General features: G+C 35.1%; 1 long non-coding RNA gene across 1 annotated transcript; it reads left to right on the forward strand.

The window, feature by feature from the left end:
- Positions 1-18142: 18142 nt before the first annotated feature.
- On the forward strand, positions 18143-18935 carry LOC138153068 (uncharacterized). Its single transcript, XR_011166282.1, has 2 exons — positions 18143-18541; positions 18744-18935. It is a non-coding gene; the product is annotated as an uncharacterized lncRNA (long non-coding RNA).
- Positions 18936-20699: the final 1764 nt, after the last annotated feature.

Genomic DNA, 20699 nt, shown 5'->3' on the forward strand with positions numbered 1-20699 from the left:
GTGAATTACTTTTGGGAATTTTATTAATTTCCCCAATCCCTAAACCTTAAAAAAATAACTATGCATCAGATATAAAAATTAATATTTAATAACAATAATCATATTTTATCAATATTTTCTCATTTAATCCTCCCAATAACCTTGAAAGATATGTGCTAATAATTATTCTCATTTTACAGTTGAAGAAACTAAGACAAATAAAAATTATTCACTAAATCATCCACCAAATAATTGTCTGAGGTTGACTTTGAACTCAAGTCCTCCTGAGTACAGGTTCAGTTCTCTATCCATTACAGCACCTAGCTATCAATGCTGTTGACATCACTCAAGCCAGCGCCAACTTTTGTTGAGAGTAAATGAAGTACTTGGAAGTCATCACATATTTACAAAAAAGGTTGATTTTTCCTTAACAGAGTCAGGATGTGCGGAAAAAGATAGTGAAATTTAACTTCACTGAATGCAGTCCCTCTTGTTCCTTTCTCCTCCCAACCTGGTCTCCATGTGTACACACTTCTGGTCACTTACTCATCAAGTATCATGACTCCCATGGTCTCAAGTACCTTCCAAGACTCAGAGATGAGGAAACATTAGTCTTGTGATTCAGGATAAACTGATCTACCAAGTTGCAGCAAATGATAATTATCCAGTCTCAAAAGGGGGGAAAAAGGAGAGGGGGGAAGTGACATAGATAAAAGAAGAAGCTAGAAAGCATAGGTAAAACAAGAGATGTATTAGGCATGCAAAGTCATAGGCTAGAAGATGATAAGTATATGGTGTAAAGGGGACTCAAAATCCTAGTGAACCCAGTTTTCTCTCTGCCTGGAAATGTTATTCACAGTCGAGATGCCAGGCACCGACAGTCTCCATATTAACTAAAATGAAGAGGCTAAGAGAAACGAGAAGCCTAGGCTCAAGGGGTCTTCATAACTTTAGAAGAGGGATGAAAGTGCAAAGATTCCAAAAGGTGAATGACAGGGAAGGGAGTAGAAAAACTGAGCCCCTCCTACCTCTCCCTCTTCCCATTCCCTCTCATTTCCCTGTGTGTGTGTGTGTGTGTGTGTGTGTGTGTGTGTGTGTGTGTGTGAGAGAGAGAGAGAGAGAGAGAGAGAGAGAGAGAGAGAGAGAGAGAGCTGAATAAACACCTAGCACACAATTATCTAAAATAAACTGCAGCATCAGGAAATAAGGAAAAATGTGTACACCCTCAAAGGGCAGCTCACTTACATTGAACAAATATAATATGAAGGAAAACAATGTATTACCTGAGGAAAGAAAAAAAGTCATATATAGATGCTAGAAATTAAAAAATAATAGCTAGCACCTACAGACTGTTTAAAAAAATAGAAGGGATTAGGAATAGATTTTTCATGGGTATAAGAGTTTTCAACACAGAATTTGAAGAAAAACAAATATAACAACAGGAAAAATAGAAGCATTATATACATCCTATCCAAAGGAATTTACACTCTTAGAGAGTAAATAAGTGTTTAGGTGTGCAAAAATTCTGAAGAAGAAAGTCAAGTAGCTGAAAAGCAAGACAGCACCACTTAAAGGAAACATGGGTTTTAAACAAGCAAAAGCAATTCCTTTTAATACAAGCAGCAGAAAAATAACTTTAAAAAGGTGAACCAGAAGAAAAATGCAAAAAAGAAAAATCCTTATATATAATTATTTAGGAAATAATAAAAGAAAACTATTCAGAAGTTCTGAATATCAGCAACAAAGCATTGATCTATAGATTCTGTACCTTGCCATGAGAGAATCAGAAAAAAAATCTATCTTTCTAAATCTATGTAGAGTTTATGTCTCAATAAAAAAATACCATTTTCTCCACTAATTCAAAAAGATGCCTTATAAATATGAAAAAAATCATTTTATACCATAATATTACCCCTAACTCAGGAGAAATCATAAAAGATATTAGAATGGAATTTTGAAAAAATAAAGCATCTTAAGATACAAGACAAAATTATAAATGATACAAACCTAATTTGAGTCATCAATGAAAGGGATTGAACTTAATTCAACCAAAAGGCATTTGAAGTATTATTTTATTTTATTTATTTTTAGTTTTAAGCATTATTTTCTACAAGATTCTGAGTTCCAAATTTTCTCCTCATCTCTCCCTTACCCCTCACCCCAAGATGGCAAGCATACTGGTGATCCCTTCCCCCAGTATGCCATCTCTTCTATCTCCCTCATACCTGCATTTTCCCCTTGCCCTTTACATTTTTGTAGGGCAAGATAGATTTCTATATCTCTGTATGCCTGTTTATTTTATTTCCCAGTTGTATGTAAAATATTTTTAATATTTGTTTTTAAAACTCTGAGTTCCAAATTCTCTCACTTTTTCCCTCCTCACCCATCTCCATTGAGAAGACAAGCAATTCAATACAGGTTAAACATGTGTAGTTATGCAAAATATTTCCATAGTAATCATATTGTGAAAGACTAAATATATTTTCTTCATCATATCCTGATATTCATTTATTCTGTTTTCTACTTTGACCCTGTCCCTTTTCAAAAGTGTTTGCTTTAGATTACCCCTCCCCCAATCTACCCTCCCTTCTATCATCCACTCCTCTTATCCCCTTCCCCTCTACTTTCCAATAGGGTAAAATACCCAATTGACTGTGTATGTTATTCTCTCCTTAAGCAAAATCCAATGAGAGTAAGGTTGACTCATTCCCCTTCATCTCCCTGCCCTTCCCCTCCAGTGTAACAGCTTTTCCTTGCCTCTTTTATGTGAGATAATTTACCCTAATCTATCTCTCCCTTTCTCCTTCTCGCAGCATATTCTTCTCTCACCTCTTAATTTTATTTTTTAGATATCATTTCTTCACATCCATCTACTCCCTGTGCTCACACATATACTCATACTGTCATTCATAAACATACTCATACAACTCACCCTGTCACTCACACATAAACACACACACACATACACATACACATACACATACACATATATTCCCTTCAACTATCCTAATACTGAGAAAAGTCTCATGAGTTACAAATATTGTCTTTCCATGTAGGAATACAAGCAAATTCAACTTTAATAAGTTTCTTATGATTTCTCTTCCCTGTTTACCTTTTCATTGCTTGTTGGATTAGAAAGTCAACTTTTCTGTTCAGCTCTGCTCTTTTCATCAAGAATGCGTGAAAGTCCTCTATTTCATTGAATTTCCATATTTTCTCCTGAAGTGATATACTTAATTTTGCTGCATAGGTTATTCTTGGTTTTTATCCTAGTTCCTTTGATCTCCTGAATAACATATTCCAAACCCTTCAATTCCTTAATGCAGAAGCTGCAAGATATTCTGTTTTCCTGATTGTGTTTTCACAATATTTGAATTTTTTTCTTCCTGTTTACTTATAATACTTTCTCCTTGACCTGGGAACTTCTGAATTTAGCTACAATATCCCTATGAGTTTTCCTTTTGGGACCTTTTTCAAGAGGCAATCAGGGGATTCTTTCAATTTCTATTTTACCCTCTGTTTGTAGAATATTAGGGCAGTTTTCCTTGATAATATCTTAAAAGATGATGTGTAGGTTAATTTTTTGATCAGGGATTTCAGGTAGTCCAATTATTTTAAAATTATCTCTCCTTGACCTATTTTTCAGGTTACTTGATTTTCCAATGAGACATTTCTCCTTGTCTTATATTTTATTCATTCTTTTGTATCTGTCTTAGAATATCTTGATTTCTCATGAAGTCATTACCTTCCATTTGCTCCATTCTAATTTTGAAGGAAGTATTTTCTTCAGTGAACTTTTAAACTTCATTTTCCATTTGGACAATTCTGTTTTTAAGGCATTCTTCTCCTCATTAGCTTTTTGGACCTCTTGCATTTGACAATCCATTTTTTAAGGTGTTGTTTTCTTCTCTATTTTTGAGTTCCCCTTTACCAAGTTGTTGACTCATTTTTTAAATGATTTTATTGCATCATTCTCATTTCTCTTCCCAATTTTTCCTCTACTTCTCTTACTTGACTTTCAAAATCCTTCTTGAGTCCCTCCGTGACTTGTGACCAATTCATATTTTTTGGAGGCTATTGATGCAGGAGTTTTGATTTTGTGTTCTTCAGGTTTTATGTTTTGATTTATTTCACCAAAGAACAATTCTATAGTCAGATTTCTTTTTTTCTGTTGGCTCATTTGCTCAGGCAATTACTTGACTTTTGAAGTCTTTGTCCACGTAGGACTCTGTTTCCAGAGTTCAGAGTGCTGTGTCCCAAATTTCTTTTGCTTTACACAACTGTTGTCAGAGCTATTTCTAGGCACTTGCCTCAGAACTCTGAAGAGAACTCCCTCTCCACAGCTGTCACAAGTTCTACCATGCTAGTATTCCTCCTTACTCTAGGACTACCACCCAAGACTGTGACACAGATCGAAGTAGGGAAAATCAAGGGAATCCTGCCTCTGTGGCAGCAAAGAGACCTCAGCAATTGCCCCCTGATTGGCTGCTTGGTCCTCCCATCTGTGTACCTGGAGCTCTGGTAGCAGCCACTACTGCTGATACTGTTTCTGCTGCTATAGCCACTTCTATTTACCCCACCCCAGGGGCAGGGCCCCAACCAAGCTCTTCTCTCACCCAGGTCCAGCAGGGTTTCCCTACTGACCCTACACTTTCTCTTTTGAATTTGTAGGTTCAGAAGTCTGGAAACTGCCACAGCTGCTAGTTATTCCATCCCCTGAGGTCTGCTCCAAGCAAGTCTATGCTGCTGGTCTTTGCTGGTATGACCTATGTGGGACTGCATTCTTCTCCCAGACTGGTGTGATAGACTTTTCCTTTTGGCTTGCCAGACTGACTTCAGTTGGAGGTATATTTTACTATATTATTTTGTGGGTTCTGTAGCTCTAAAATTTGTTTAGAGTCAATTTTTCCAAATATTGGAGGTGATTGGGGGATGAGTTCAAGCAAATTCCTGCTTTTACTCTGCCATCTTGCCTCGCTTCCCTCCCATTTGAAGTATTTTTGAAGCACTTTTAATTTGATGTAACCAAAATTATGCATTTTACATCTTATAATACCCTTTATGTCTTGCTTTGTCATAAATTCTTCCTATGCCAATAATTCACAAGTGTTAAAATATTTAATTCTCCCCTGCTATGCTTATAATATTACCATTTAAACTTAAAGCCTATGTCCATTTTGATCTTATCTCATTATAAAGTGTGAGATAGTCATCTACATGTAGTTTCTTCCAAACTATTCTCCACTTTTCCCAGAAATGACTGGCAAATAGTGATTCATTGTCTCAAAACTTGGATCTTTGTATTTATCAAGCAATAGGTTATTATGGTCATTTACTATTTTGTGTTTTGTACTTACTTTATTCCACTAATTCACCACCCTTTTAGCTCTTTTGGATGATTACCACATTGTAATACAGTTTGAGATCTGATGTTGCTACCTACCTTCACATTGTTTTCATTGATTCTTTTGATATCCTTGATCTTTTGTTCTTCCAGATGAATTTTATTATTACTATTCTAGCTCCATAAAATAATTTTTGATTGTTTGGTATGTCACTGAATAAGTAAATTGATTTAGGTAGAATTGTATTTTTTATTTATATTAGCCCTACTTAGCCATGAGAAATTAATATTAATTGCTTGGGGTTTGCAGGCTAGATTTCTTTCTTAGGGACCATGCCTTAATTGCAAATCACTCTGGCTCTCATTGATTGGCTGACATTAGGTACCAGGCCAAATGGCATCTTGTCATTGTTTAGGTCCTGACTGGCTCAGAGTGAATGTAAATAGTAATTGTTTCTGTTTTGGCTAGAAAACCTGAGGGTCTTCCCCTCCCAGTTTGATTTTTTTCCTGTTCTAGTTAGAGGGCATTCTTTGCCTCAATGATGTTTTGGTTTGCTTTGTTTTATCTAACCTTAGGTAAGGGGAGCTGCCTCAGTCAAACAGATACCTACTAAAGATCTTAACTTTTAACAGTCATGGTCTTCCACTGGATCTGGGGTCATCTCTACTTGTCCTGTTGTGTTTCTGGTCACTGGACCCAGATGGCTCCAGAGGAGAAAGGGAGACTGGTGACTTTGTACAGTGTTCTGTCACTTAAATCCAATTCTCTTGCATGTCATGACACACTGCCATATTGTCATGGTCCTCAGAAGGAAGAAAGAACAACAACAATGGCCACAACCTTTATCCAATTGTTTAGATCTGACTTAATTTGTGTGAAAAGTATTTTATAATTATATATTTCTTAGATATGTCTTGGCAGGTTGACTTCCACTTATTTCATTTTTTCTGCTGCTTTTAAAAATGAGATTTATCATTACATCTCCCCCTGCTGAACTTTGTTGGTAATATATATGTATAGAAATGCTATTGATTTATGTGAATTCATTTTATATCTGCAATTTTGCCTAAGAGTTAATTGTTATAACTTGTCTATTAGTTGATTCTCTAGGATTTTCTTAAGTCTACCGTCATATCATCTACAAAAAGTGATAGTTTTGTTTCCTTATTTATTCCTATCATTTATTTTCCTGTTTTATTGTTGTGCTAGAATTTTTAGAACTATATTGAGCAATAGTGATTATAATGAACATACTTGATTCCCACCCTGAAGTTAATGGAAATGTTTTTAACTTATTCCCATTATGATAGTGCCTGCTCCTGGTTCTCGATCAATACTACTTATAATTTTTTTAAGAAAAGATTCATTTATACCTATGCTTACAAATAAAAATACTACTTTTATTGTTTTGGTTATTGATATGGTCAATTATGTTGTTATTTTTCCTAATATTGAACCAGTCCTTTATTATTGGTACTAATTCAATCTGGTCATAATGTGGGATCTTTGTGACTTTTTGTTGAAATCTCCTTGCTAGTATTTTATTTATAATTTTTGCATCAATATTTATTACAGAAATTGAACTTTTTTTCTTTGTCAGTTTTTGCTCCCTTTGATTCAGTTATCAAAATCATATTTGCATGACAAAGGGAATATGATAGTACTCATTCTTTGCTTATTTTCCAAAATACTTCAAATAGTGTTAGAATTAGTTGCTTTTTAAATGCTTAGTAGAATTCACTTGTGAATCTATCTGGCCCTAGTGATTTTTTCCGAGTGTTCTCTCTGATGGTTTATTCAATTTCTTTTCTAAGACCATGTTATTTAAGCATTTCATTTCCTTTTTTGTTCATGTGGACAATTTATAATATAAATATTCATCCATTTCACTTAGATTATCTGATTTAATTGCATATCAGTGAGGAAAATAACTCCTAATAAATGCTTTTATTTCCTCTTCACTGGCAGTAAATTCACACTTTTAGTTTTTGATACTGACAATTTGGCTTTTTTTCTTTTTTAAATCAATTTAACCAATGGTTTATCTATTTTATACTTCCCCCCCTGCCAGAAAATCAACTCCTGGTTTTATATATTTATTCAATGGTTTTCTTACTTTTAATTAAATTAATCTTTCCTTTGATTTTTAGGATTTCTAATTTGGTGTGTAATTCTTATTTAACTAGAGTTTTTTTTTTCAATTAATATCCAATTAATTTTGTAATGTTATTTTTCCAATTTGGCTACTTCTGTTGCTTAAGGTATTCTTCTCTTCAGTGTTTTTGTTGTTGTTTATTTCTCTTTTACCGTATGACCAATTATATTTTTAAAGTGTGCTTTCGTGTCTCTCTTATAAGTCTGCTGACTGTAGATTCATAAAGTTCTTGCATTATTCTCGTTTCTTTTCCCAGTTTTTCTTATACCTCTCTCATTAGATTTTAACCTCCCCAACTTTTGTTGCTCTTTCCAGAGTTGTTCTTCAGCTTGTATCCAATTCATATATTTCTTTGAGGCTTTGTTTGTAGCTGCTTTGAGATCATCATCTTGTGTGTTTGTTTTTGGCTCTTCCCTTTCTTTTTTTTTTAAGCAATTGGGGTTAAGTAACTTGCTCAAGGTTACATGGCCAATTTTTTCTGGGTGTGGTGCTAAGTATGTGAGCCTAGCTCATCCCGACTCTGGGGCCGGTGCTTTTACTCACTGTGCCACCTGGCTGGCCCTAGGCTCTTCCCTTTCACCATAGTAACTTTTTATGGTCAAATTCTTTTTGCTGTTGTTGGTTCAATTTCCAGCCTATTTCTTAACTTGTAACTTTTGTTAAAATTGGACTCTTCTCCCAGAGTGGAGGGAGCATGGTCCTAACCTTCAAGCTGCCTCCTCCCTTTTTTTGCCCTTTGGAGGGCAATTGGGATTAAGTGACTTGCCAAAGGTCACATGGCTAGTTTTTGTTTTGAGTATCTGAGCCCAAATTTGAACTCAGGTCCTCCTAACTCCAGAGCCAGTGCTCTATTCACTTCACCATCTAGCCACCCACCCTCCCTTATTTTGCTGTTTTTTTTCTGTGCTAGTTCTGTTGGTCTATAAGTTTTTGGTGCTTGCAAAGTGCTATGATCTAGTGAGAGGTGTAGTCAGATTTCCTGGCCTGTGGTCTTGGCAATTGTAGCAGAAAACAAATAAACAAACATGCTGGATTCACTTTTTTTATTATTTTGTTTTTTTCTGAAGGATGGTGATTCATGTCTACAGAATTAAGACTAGGAAGTTTAGGGTAAGTTATGTTGAATTGGGGAGCTGAAGCTCTAAGGAAAAATCTATTTTAGGCAAGTACCGTAACAGTAAATAATAAACTGTATTAAGTGACAGCCTATCGCAGGAGAGATTTGTTCTTAAAACATAGTTTTGTCAATTGGTCCTCCCCTTACCCAACTTATTTATACTGCCTTCCCTCTCCTAATAATTTCCATTTCATTCTGTATATAACTTTTTGTACATAAAAAATGGCTTTCTTATTCTACGCCTCTTGACTCTCAGATAGCAAACTGCATGAAGCCATAATACCTGCCACTTAATATATATTTAAGAATTGATTGATCCAATGTATAAATCCCATTTCAATAAATATTATAGGAAGTTGTAGCAGGAGAGGTACCATCTGAGAGGGAATGACTGTAGGGGAAGTAAGACTCCATAAGTGAGCAATCCCTTGTGTTAAGTCATAGGATAGGACAGGGAATGAGAGTAATTTTGTTGTCATGAGAATAACACAGTGGAGGAACATGGTCAAGGTGAAGTCCACTGCAAGAATCAGTTGCCCAGTGACATAGCCCTATATGCCCAATCTTTGCAGATTTGACTACTTGTATAACAAACAAACCAAACTCTACTAAATTATTTCAAATTCAGAATTTCTTAGTCTAAAGAGGAAAAAATGTATCAGGCAGACACCAAGGTACAATTTAAAAAATCAATCAGCTTTCATTGTCAATTAGCAAATATATACTTCCACAAACTAGAGTTACCAATTAGAATGAAAAAAAAAAACAATAAAATAAAAATTCAAGCACTTAAACTCATTGCCTAATATATTATTAAACATAGAAGGGGGAAGAAACCCAAACTACCACACAGTTTGATTTATGATTAAAAATATAGAACTTTAACTTAGAATCACTAAAAATTTCACTGCTCTGATGGAATAAGATGTCAGTTTTTGGTTTATTATTGCTTGTACTTGTCATGGAGCATAAATAAGAGAGATCAATAGGTTAGAATTTCCTAGTGATATCAAATGCCATTTTCAACATAAACGAATCGAGACTTTTCATTTGTGACTGAGGAAAAATCTATCCATTTTTTGAGGTGTCATCTTAAGATAATTTTAAAAGGTGTCCTTTCCTTATATATGTCTTTGATTGTGAGATCTTTTTTTATTTTGGATAGGGGGGGTGTAAGTTTGCTTTGGTGGCTGTTTTTTTTCTCTCTCTCTAAGATTATAAGTTCAGGAGTGGGTATTTTGGAAAAATAAAATAAAAGTCTCCAAGCAACTAAGAGAGTTATGTCCTCAATGTACATAACAATAATAGAAAGACAAAAAAATTTTCAAATGAAAAGGTGTGGGCACTGAATATGATACTATGCTTCATGATTTTTTTTATTGCTTTAGAACTTGCAAATTTTTTTAAACTATTATTTGATTTTTATAAAGGTACTTTGAGGGATAGTGAGTTCTAGGCCAGTCACAAGTCCAAGGTAACACAAATGGTTAGTGGATAACTGGGACTCAATCCAAAGTCTTCTCTCTTTAATTCCAGACGTCTTTGCCATTGTGTCAAAGTTGTCTTCAAATTCAGGATCCTCTCACATTGGAACTTCCAATGAGCTCCTTATATTTTTCAATCTGGAATACTCACCTGTCATACTCATCCCCTTATCTATTTATCTATTTATTATGCTTTGTGGAGAGCAATTGGGGTTAAGTGACTTGCCCAAGGTCACATGGCTAGGTTTTGTGTGAAGTGTTTGAGGCCGGTTTTGAACTCAGGTCCTCCTGACTCCAGGGCTGGTTCTCTATTCACTGTGCCACTAACTGCTCCACCCTTATCTATTTATGAGTTCCTTTTAAACCCTCCTTTTTTCAAAATGGATACAGTCTAGTTGGCCATACTTCATTCTATCCCTTCCCTGCCCCCAAGTTTTGCTTCTGTCTTTCTGGACTTTGTCATTTTGTCCCTTTGTGGGTAACTTTGCTTCCCTCCCTCCCCCCTCAATTAAAAAAAATACTACATCCCTAGTTACATGTAAAAACAATTGTTGACATTATATTTTTTCTTCAAATTTTGAGTCCCAAATTCCTGTTTTCCTTCATGTCTTTCCTTGTCCATTTTAATGTAAGTTGCTTGAAGGCAAGGTTTGTATCTTTTTTTTTTTTAATGTTTGCAGCCTCACTAGTTAGTACCGAGTAAGTACAAGGTCTGGAACAAAATAACAACTCAATAATTCTTATAGTTTTGCCTTTCCATGTATGAAAATGTGGGCAGAATCAAAGAAGAAAATTCATCATGGTTGATTTTAAGTGCTCTATGAAGTATTACATGAGGAAATAGAGATAACACTTAAGTCTGTAAGTCAATAAACACCTATAAAGTGCCTATTACAAGACAGGAGCTGTGCAAAGTTCAAAGATATAAAGAAAACCAAAAGATAGGATGTGGTTTCAAGGAGCTCATGCTATAGTAGGGAAGACTTTATACAAACAACTATGGACAAACAAGCTATATAGAAGATAAATTGGAGATCATCAGAAGGAAATAATTAGAATTAATGGAGGGTAGGAAAATTTTCTTGCAAAAGGTTGGATTTATCTGAAACTTGAAGGAAGCCTGGGAAGTTAGGTTGTGGAAAAGAAGAGGGAGAACCTTCCTGGCATTGGGGACAGTCAGTAAAAATTCTTAGAGTCAGGATATATGCTGTTCAGGGAATATCAGGGAAGCCAAAGTCATTGGATTATTGTAAGGTTTATGGGATTTAAAGATCTTCCATGCCCCATTGGACTTGCTGACATAGCAGAAAGGGGTGGAGCAAGAGGAAGCGGAAGCCAAGCTAGAGTTCCTGAGGTGACTAGCAGCGGCGGCGATGGAGGCAGCAGCAGCAGAGGCAGCGGCAGTGGCAGCGCAAAGCCCTTTTTGAGTCAGCCAGAATTTCTGCTAAGGACTCCTGCTGAGGACTGTCAGGGGCTGGAGCTACTGGGAGCACACTTCCTGGACGCTGGGTGGTTGCTGTGAATGGGGAGAAGAGGACCTTTGCCTGAGCTAGCCTGTTCTGTTTTAAAGGCTTGAGAATGTGGGTGCTTTCTACTTTATCTACCTGTGCCAATTTCATAACTACTCTGATGGCTTTCACTTTCTGGTTTTAGGACTCAGTCCTTTGGTATTTTAATAAATTTTCTAGCTTATTCCCCCATATAGCAAGCCTGATGTATTTTGTGATGGATAATTATATCAGCATAACTGTAATTTCCATAGGCATTGTGAATATGGCATTGCTGATACAATTATAAAGCATGATGAGACTGGAATGTGTAAGAAGTAAAAAACTAGAACATTTGTAGGACAGGCAATAAAATAACTAACAGAGAATTTTATATTTAATCTTGGAGGTGATAGGAAACTTCTGGAATTGTGAGTGTGTGTGTGGGGGGGTGTGTGTGTGTGGGTGTGTGTGTGTGTGAAAGACAGAGACAGACACAGAGACAGGGAGAAAAAGAAAGAGAGACAGAGAGAGAGGGACAGAGAGGGTCACACACATGTTTTCAGTGTAGAAGACTTTTTCATAGCTGTATTCAGGATGGACTGACATGGGGAGGCACTTGTAGCATGGATACCAACCAGCAGTCTATTGTAATAGTTCAGGAATAAGGTGATGAGGGCCTGTACCAGGGTGATGTCAATGTAAGAGCAAAGGAAATATATTATGAGAAATATCACAAAGGAAAAATCACCAGACCTTGACAATGAATTAGAAATGGGTAGTTAGAGAGAATGAGGATTAAAGGATGATGCCTTCATTGGGAGCCTGGGTGACTGGGGGGATGGTGGTATGCTTAATATTAATAGGTAATTTAGTAAGAGAGGATATTTTTTGAGGGATGAATAATGTGTTCAGTTTTGGGTAAGTTGAGCTAGTAACTGAACATCAGGAGAAAGATTAGGACTGAGTAAGCAGACTTGGAAAAACTAGTAAAAGTATGAAGAGGTGATATGTGCTCAATGATGATAGTTTTGAAAAGGAATTGGTTCTGAAGATAAAAATAGAGGAGTATCCCATGTGATAATACTTTTTATTACAGAGAAAAGATTATTGAGAAGGTATCAATATCTAAAAACTCATTTGCCTATTTGTCCACTTCTAATCAATTATTATGAGAAAAAATCTACTGAGTCTTCAAAAGGACATCAGATGAAAGTATAAGAAGAAAACAAATAGATTTTGAATATTATCTTCCATAAGTGACCATATTTTAGTCAAATGGTTAAAAAGTACAAATACATAAAACTCCACTATATTTATATAGCAGCAACCACACTGGGATACCCAGGATGACTGCTAACAGAGGTTGTTTGATCTACTTTACTAGGAAAAATAGCTGTTTAATGGGTCAACAAATTATATTCACTAGCTCCGGGGAAGTCAGAAGCCTGGACTCTAAAGAAAATACAAACAGAGAGGGCTTCTATCTGAGAAATTAGCATGGATCAACAGACAGATCCAAGACAATGTATACATAGTTACCAGAGAAGTACCAACATCTGGGTTTTGCAATGACCAGGGGACTCCTTAATGGCTACCCAGAGTCTCATCTGATCAAATGGGCATTGCGAATCTTTTGGACCCATTGCCTAATTACAAAGTAACAAAAGATGTGGGCCTTTCTGAAAAATAAGCTTCCCCTAATCAAGCTTCTCTTAATGGGCTTCACTGTGAGGCCTATTCATGGGTGGGGAAGATTTTCCTATTTCCCCATTATCAGTAAAATTTGTTATTTTTTTATTTATGAAAAAGTTTAAATTTTGTAGAAAAATGCTTCTCTAAAGTTTATCTTATATTAAAGCATTTCACAGTAATACATTAAAATCAAGAAAAATATAACAATAGAAATAACTCTTCTCAAACACATGATTATTCATATCAAATGATCTCAAGCAGAGATAGTATGTAATTCTTGGTTATGTCTTAGTGGGAGTTCTCCTGATATGGGTTCAATTAGAAGTTCCTTCCAACTCCCAATTCTCTTATTCTTTGAAATCTTTAAAATACTTTAGGAAACTAGAATGCAATCCTTAGTTTCATTTTAACTATATTTTGGTCTTTTAGATATTAATAAACAATCAGTTTGATATTACTGTAATATACTAGACCATGCTTTCTTTTTCTAAGTCTCTCCCAGTGAAGAAACCATTTGTACTGGCCAGGAACTATTTTGCAACTTTTAGTCTTAGAAATATATTTAAGACACTGAAGCCTTGCAATCAGGTTTTCCTAAATCCAAGTTAGACTTCATAGTCACAATTCATGATTTCTCTCTCATAATATTAACCTGCAATTATTTTAATCAAATTCATTTTCCCAGCAAAATGGTTAACTTGGGATAACTGCCATACCTGGGACATAATGTCAAATGCCAATGAATAAATAACTTGTTAATAAGTTAAATATCTCCTTCTTCTGACAAAAAAAGTCATGCTGTACATTGAAAATACTTCATAGGAAGGATACATGTAATAAAAAACATTTTATTTTGAAGAAATATTACATTGCCATATTAAAAAAATTTACAAATTTTTAATAAGTAAAATTAAATAGAAAAATTGGGCTGTTAAAAACATTCTTTTTATAAGTATTTTAGAGGACTTCACAGTTTCTCATTGCACAAGTACATGATATTTCAAAATTCTATGTGTGATTAATAAATTATCTTATTGATTAAAACGCATCATTAAATAGCTTGTATACTATTTCGTGGGAGATTTAGGAAATATTTTTGACTAATTGATAAAATAAACCCATTCAAATTCAAATATGGATTAATTTAAATAATTTCAGATGCTGATAAAAGCCAAGTAATTTTTATTTTTTACCATGAGCTTAACCTTCTGCTAGACATATATGTGCATTAAGATTTTTCATAAAAATGATTTTTCTGCCTATGTCTGTGATATTAATATTATCTATAAGGGGAAGAGGGATCGATGTAGGCTGCAGTAATCAGGAAGGTTTCATTAAAGTTATGGAATTTAAAACAGGCATTACAAGAGAGGAAGTTTGGACAGATAAAGGAAAAAAAGGCAGTATTGAGATGCTCATGTTCTCCAAAGACACTATCAGATATTAAGATTGTAGGCTTCATTATAATGCAGTTCTTGTCTAGAGGATAAAAATAACACATAGTGAGAAATTTTTATATATCAGTATGGAGAATTTTATTTCTCCAGCAATGTAAAAGAATCTGTGGAATTGTGAAGCCCTTTATAATGGAGTTTTATAGTATTTTAAGAATTGAGACTATTTCTCCAGCAATTGATCTGTCTTGCACTGAGCTGAATCTTTGATGAAATCCCCTTCATGTAATAGGATTTGAGTATTGGAGATTACATTGTTTTCATAGATATAAATGAAACATTTAAAAAGTGCTTTGCAAACATTAGAGTACTATGTAAATCCTACTGTTAATATGTTGTTTTTGTTAGAACAAAAAGTTCAAGTTGTAATCCATGGGCTAAAATTTCTATGTAAATCAACTCAGGGGCCATAGAAAACTCTCAAGAATGAAGTTCTGTATGCACAAAAAGAAACAAATCCAAAGACAAGTAAATATCTAAAAGAAAAAAGAGGAATATTCATGTAGCTGAACAAGGAACTCATCAACTATCTTGTATTTATTGAAATATAAACAAAAGCAGGAAACAAGTGTTAGTAGGAGAAGATGAATAAAGAAATTAATTACTCTAATATTAAACATTTTAAATAAAAGAATAAAACAAAGTTGGCAAGGATTTCTTAGAGGAACAAAAATGGAATTTTAATGTAACTTTTTGGGGTAAAAGGAAGATTGAAGAGATTTGAATCCTGTTGCTGATGGAAGGAACTCCGAACAGATGGCTGAAAGACTGTACAATGGACTAGTTCTCATTTTGCTATTCTTTTCTCAAAATGAAAAATAATATTTGACCTGTAAAAGAAAGAAAATAATTTCTAATATGAATTTGATACCTAATATGAAACAGATAATTAGAAAGCACATAATTAGTCTTGGTGAGATTTTAACCAGGCCCATATAAACTACATGTACAGAAAACAACCAATGACATGATTGTGTGCCACTGTCAGTGATATTTGAAATATTGTGGAGAGTGAGAGAAGCATTGTAGATATGGAGGATGGCAATACTTTTACTGATTTTTAAATGAAGGAAGAGAATAGCTTATGCAAATGAAGGGTGGTGAACTTTCCTTAGGTTTATAGGCAAATCTTATTCAAAATATAATTACACATTTTTAAAAAAGCATGGCTCTCACAAAAAGCCAAAGTCTCTTAAAGAATAGGTCATATCAGACAAATCTCATGTCATTTTTTTGAATGGACCAAGATTTTAACAAGTTTTCAGTAATAACATGTGATAAAATCCTCTATGCTCTCCCTGAATAGAAAAGAAAGATATATAGACTAGATAATGATATATATCATTTGATTAAGAACTGGTTCGATGGGTAGATAAAATGTAAACAATTATGAGTTAATATTCACTTATAAAGAAAATCCCCAAAATTTATTTATTCATGTTGTGGTTAACTTTATATCAATGATTTGAAAAAAAAAACAACAACAACAAAACAAACAAAAACATAGTGGGGATGTGTATCAAACTCTCACTTGGAACAAAGCTGGAAGAGATAACAGCTAAGCTAATAAAATAGAGAACAAAGTCAGGATAAACTTGGCTGGAATAATATTTTACTAAATCTAATATGATGAAATTATATAAAGATAAAAGTAATCAAAGCTCTCTATAGCCATATTTAAAAAACAAAACTCTAACTCACTATTTATTAGACCAGTGCAAATTGAAATAATTCTGAGATCCTCCATTATAAATGGGCTTCTAGCAGAGAAAAGTGTTGGAGGGGATATGGGAAAAATGAGAGTTTAATATACTGGTGGTGGAGTTGTGAACTGATTCAACAATTCTCTAGAGTATTAGGAACTATGCCCAAAGGGCTACAGAATCATTCATACCCTTTGATCCAGCAATACCAATACCAGGTCTGTATCCCAAAAAAGATTTTTTAAAAAAGGAAAAGAGCCTATATGTGCAAAAATTATAGTAGCTCTTTTCTGGGGGCAAAGAATTGGATATTGAGGGGATGGCCTCCAATTGTAGAATGGCTGAACAAGTGGTGATGTGTGATTATGATGTAATTCTATTGTACTATAAGAAATGATGAGCAGGATGCTTTCAGAAAAACCTGGAAAGATTTGCATGGGCTGATGCAAAGTGAAATCTGATGTGTACAAAATAATACCAATATTGTAGGATGATCATCTGTGAATTACTTAGCTATTCTCACCAATACAGTGATCTAAGACAACTCTGAAGGACTTATTATGAAAAATGCTCTCCATCCCCAGACAAAGAACTGATGGTGTCAGAATCCAGATTGAAGCATACTTTTTTTTAAACTTTATTTTTCTTGAGGTTTGCTTGTTTTTTTTGGTCTCTGTTTTCTTTCTCAACATGGCTATTATGGATATGTTTTGCATGACCACACATATATAACCTATATTGAATTTCTGACATCAATGAAGGGGTATGGAGGTGAAAGGGGAGGAAGAGACAGAATATGGAACTCAAAGTTTAAAAATTAATATTAAAATTTTTTTTGCACGTAATTGGGGAAAAATAAAATTCCAAGTAAATAATAATAAAAATTGTACTCTCTAAAATACCTGTGCTATTGCTAGCTAATTTTTCTTCATATATTTAATTTTCTCTCTGAATGGTGTTTTCTACAAATAAAATATGAGCACTTTGAGTGAAGGACTTTTTTTTTTACTTTGTGCCTCCCACAATGCCTTACACACAAAATAAATGTTTGTTGATTATAATCAATTTTGGAAAGGTATTAAAGGTGCTTGAGATATTATTTTCTTAGTTTAAATATTACAGAATCACAGATTTAGCAATTTGGAATGAACCTCATTAGGAATCTAGTCTAATGCATTAGAAAACCAAAGTCCTGGAAATTAAATGACATGACTAAAGTCATACAGCTATTTAGTGTCAGAGGTAGGGAGTCAAATTTAAAATTTTTTAAACTTCATGTCTAATTCTTTCCACTATATCATGCCACAGCACAATGTGGGACCCAACAAATAGCTCTTGATATCATATCAGAGCCACCTCTTCATTCTAGTCCCAGATTGGAGAGCAGCTAGCCTTTTCTTTTCTGTAAAAAAAAAATCATTGAATCTTCTCTCCTTCTTCAGCAAATGAGTAAAATGAAATAACTGCTATTAGAATTACAGAATCCTAGGCAGGGGAGTGATATAGCCAGCTCATACAAACTCATGAGAATTAATTAGTAAATTTTCAGTGTGAGCATTTGCAACTCATAAATCAGTAAATGCCACAAATCTTAGCTTTATTTTCTTATTTGTGTAGACTTAGAAGGTGATAGAAAATGTTAACAATTGTTGTTCATCATCTGATTAAAGCTAAAAGTGTGTTGTGTGTGTGTTTGAAGACTTTTATACTACTCATCTGTAATGTGAATGTAAATTTTAAAGATCTTCCCTGCCCCTAGGCTAAAGTGCACCAGAAGCCTGGGGAGGGAGGCTTGTTTTTCAGTAGATACTTTTTGATTGGCCAGTGGGTCAATAAGGTTGTTACATTCTCTGAGCCAGGAGAAGGCTATATAAGCCCTGATGTGTAGCTTTGTTTTTGGGACTCACTTTGAGAAGTGTTCTGTGATTTGATCTGAATTCTGGGAAGCCGTTGTTGAGAGTCCCCCGGCTTTGAAAAACCCAGAATGTGGAAACCCAGATGTTGACTGGGTATGGATGTAATGGTTGGACAGTTTGGAAATCTGTCTACTTGATGTTTCTGTCTTGATAATTATGCCTGTATACTTTGAGGTTCAGGGTGCTGACCTTTTCTCCTGAACAAGGTAAACGATATATGTCTGACTGATTAAAGTAAGCTTGGTAACCCATTTTGAGTTGCTTTCCTTTAACAAAGCAGATCCAAGAACCTGTGTGAGCAGGCACCCTGGGGACACTGGGGTGCTTGCTGCTACAAAATGGCGTCACGAACAGGATCTGCAGAGTAAAAGGAAAGTATGGGGGCTGGGATAATTGTTTGTTTCCCAGTTGTGGTAGCTGTGATTCTGTGGAGCTGTGGAGCAGGAGAGAAGAATGGCCTGCATGCGGACTTCGCTGAGCTGAGAGCGGGAATGGTGAGCTGCCTGCATCGGGACCTGGGCAGAAGCCAGGAGCGGCTGCTGCCTGCGGGAGGAGAAGGAGCCCAGGAGTTCGGAATTCAGCCACCAGAAAAGATAAGAACTGAGCAGCAAAGCAGGGGCACTGAATGTGTTTCCTGGCTGCGTCCCACAGTTTGGGACCCTGGGGGAGGATGGACTTGTGACTATGGGGGGTGGGATGAAATGCCTTGGATCCCCAGGGACCCCACCTTGTTGGTTTTGTTGCCCAGCCCCCTCTCTGTGCTTGGAAGCTGGGGCTGGAGCCGTGTGAGGGGAAGTACACTCCCCTCCCCCCAGAACTTTATTTGAACTCTTGTTCTGAATTGAAGTGATAATGTCTGACTGATTAAAGTAAGCTTGTTAACCCATTTTGAGTTGCTTTCCTTTAACAAAGCAGATCCAAGAACCTGTGTGAGCAGGCACCCTGGGGACACCTGGGGTGCTTGCTGCTACATCATCCTAGGTCTAGAGTTGGTCAGAATCTATGAAGTCCATAGGTCTCATTTTTACAGACTATGAACTTAATTCTTGGAATACTAAATAACTTCTTTTACATTAAAGAGATAGTAAGCATGAGAGGAGAAATTTGAATGCATATTTAAGGTTTTGTCCATCTCCATGGACAATTAGAGGTTGTCTCTGTGTTCTATGGCATTTTGATTAGACAACGTATTTAGCCATTTTATCTAAGAATATTTATCTTCTCAAGTTTCCCAGTTCAGTCAAGACAATCTTTAAAGGTATTTCTCTTACAGGTCAAAAATCCAAAACAATTTGAAATAATATAATCATCCTCTGTGCCACTGCATTTTAAAACAGTAATGGGATTTTATGGATCTTTTTTTCAACATTTCATTTTACTGATTTAAAAAATGAGACTGAGGAAAATGAAATGACTAGCCCAAAGTCACCATTAGTGGAAGGGCTGAAACTAAAAGTGGGGCTTTTTGCTTCTATGTCTGTAACTCACTACTTTTTAACACATTGCTTAGTTTATGTCAGTAAATGTATACTTTCATCAATACAAGAGACAGACATAGGTAGATGGGCACTCTTATCCCCAAATTTATGAAGAGAAGTAAATTGGTGCTCCAAAAGAACTCTGGGCTATTTTTTCATATTATAATTTCAATATCAGGTGACATCATGGAGTAGAGGATTAAAAAAAAAGTCATCCTCAGAATCAAGGGGATGTTACAAGTTGCATCTAAAACACACTGGTTGTTAAACTCTGGACAAGTCATTTAACCCCCATGCATCTCTCTAAAACTATAAATTGCTTAACAGTTTCTGATTTAAAATGGTAGAGTTTCCTCAACAGGATATCCCTAAATCAATAAAATCTGAAGTCTAGGAAAATAAAACCTTAAATTAATCAAAACACAATATAGCATAAATTTCCTGAACAGATAAAATTTTGTAGACCATTTAAAAATATCTCTCTGTTTCTATTGACTACATTTTACACATTTATTTTTCTAACAGAAAACATTTTCCTCAGTCTTTGTTGATGATAAATAACTAGTCTATTAATGAATGCAAAACTGATATTTTCCTAATAAAGGCTCTGACATATTTTAGGTAGGAATTTTTTTTAAATCAAATACAACTGTGGGAAGATAGGATGTCTGTTCCACATACTGGCTTCATAATTCTTGTGATACTACTTTCTAATTCTCCTACCAATGGGGAAAGTCATGTGGGTGAGCTAGAACTTCAGTCTTTCTGTAACTCTTATGATAACAAGCTATATATCAATGTGTAATGGAATCATCATCTGTCCTGTCTTCAAGGTTTTCAGAAGTTCTTTTGCTAGCAAATCTTTAGTGCTCTACACATTCACTTT

Source organism: Petaurus breviceps, unplaced genomic scaffold, assembly GCF_028583685.1.
Source record: "Petaurus breviceps papuanus isolate PSGF00001 unplaced genomic scaffold, PetGlider_PUasm1.0 151, whole genome shotgun sequence".
In the NCBI taxonomy this organism is placed as follows: domain Eukaryota; kingdom Metazoa; phylum Chordata; class Mammalia; order Diprotodontia; family Petauridae; genus Petaurus; species Petaurus breviceps.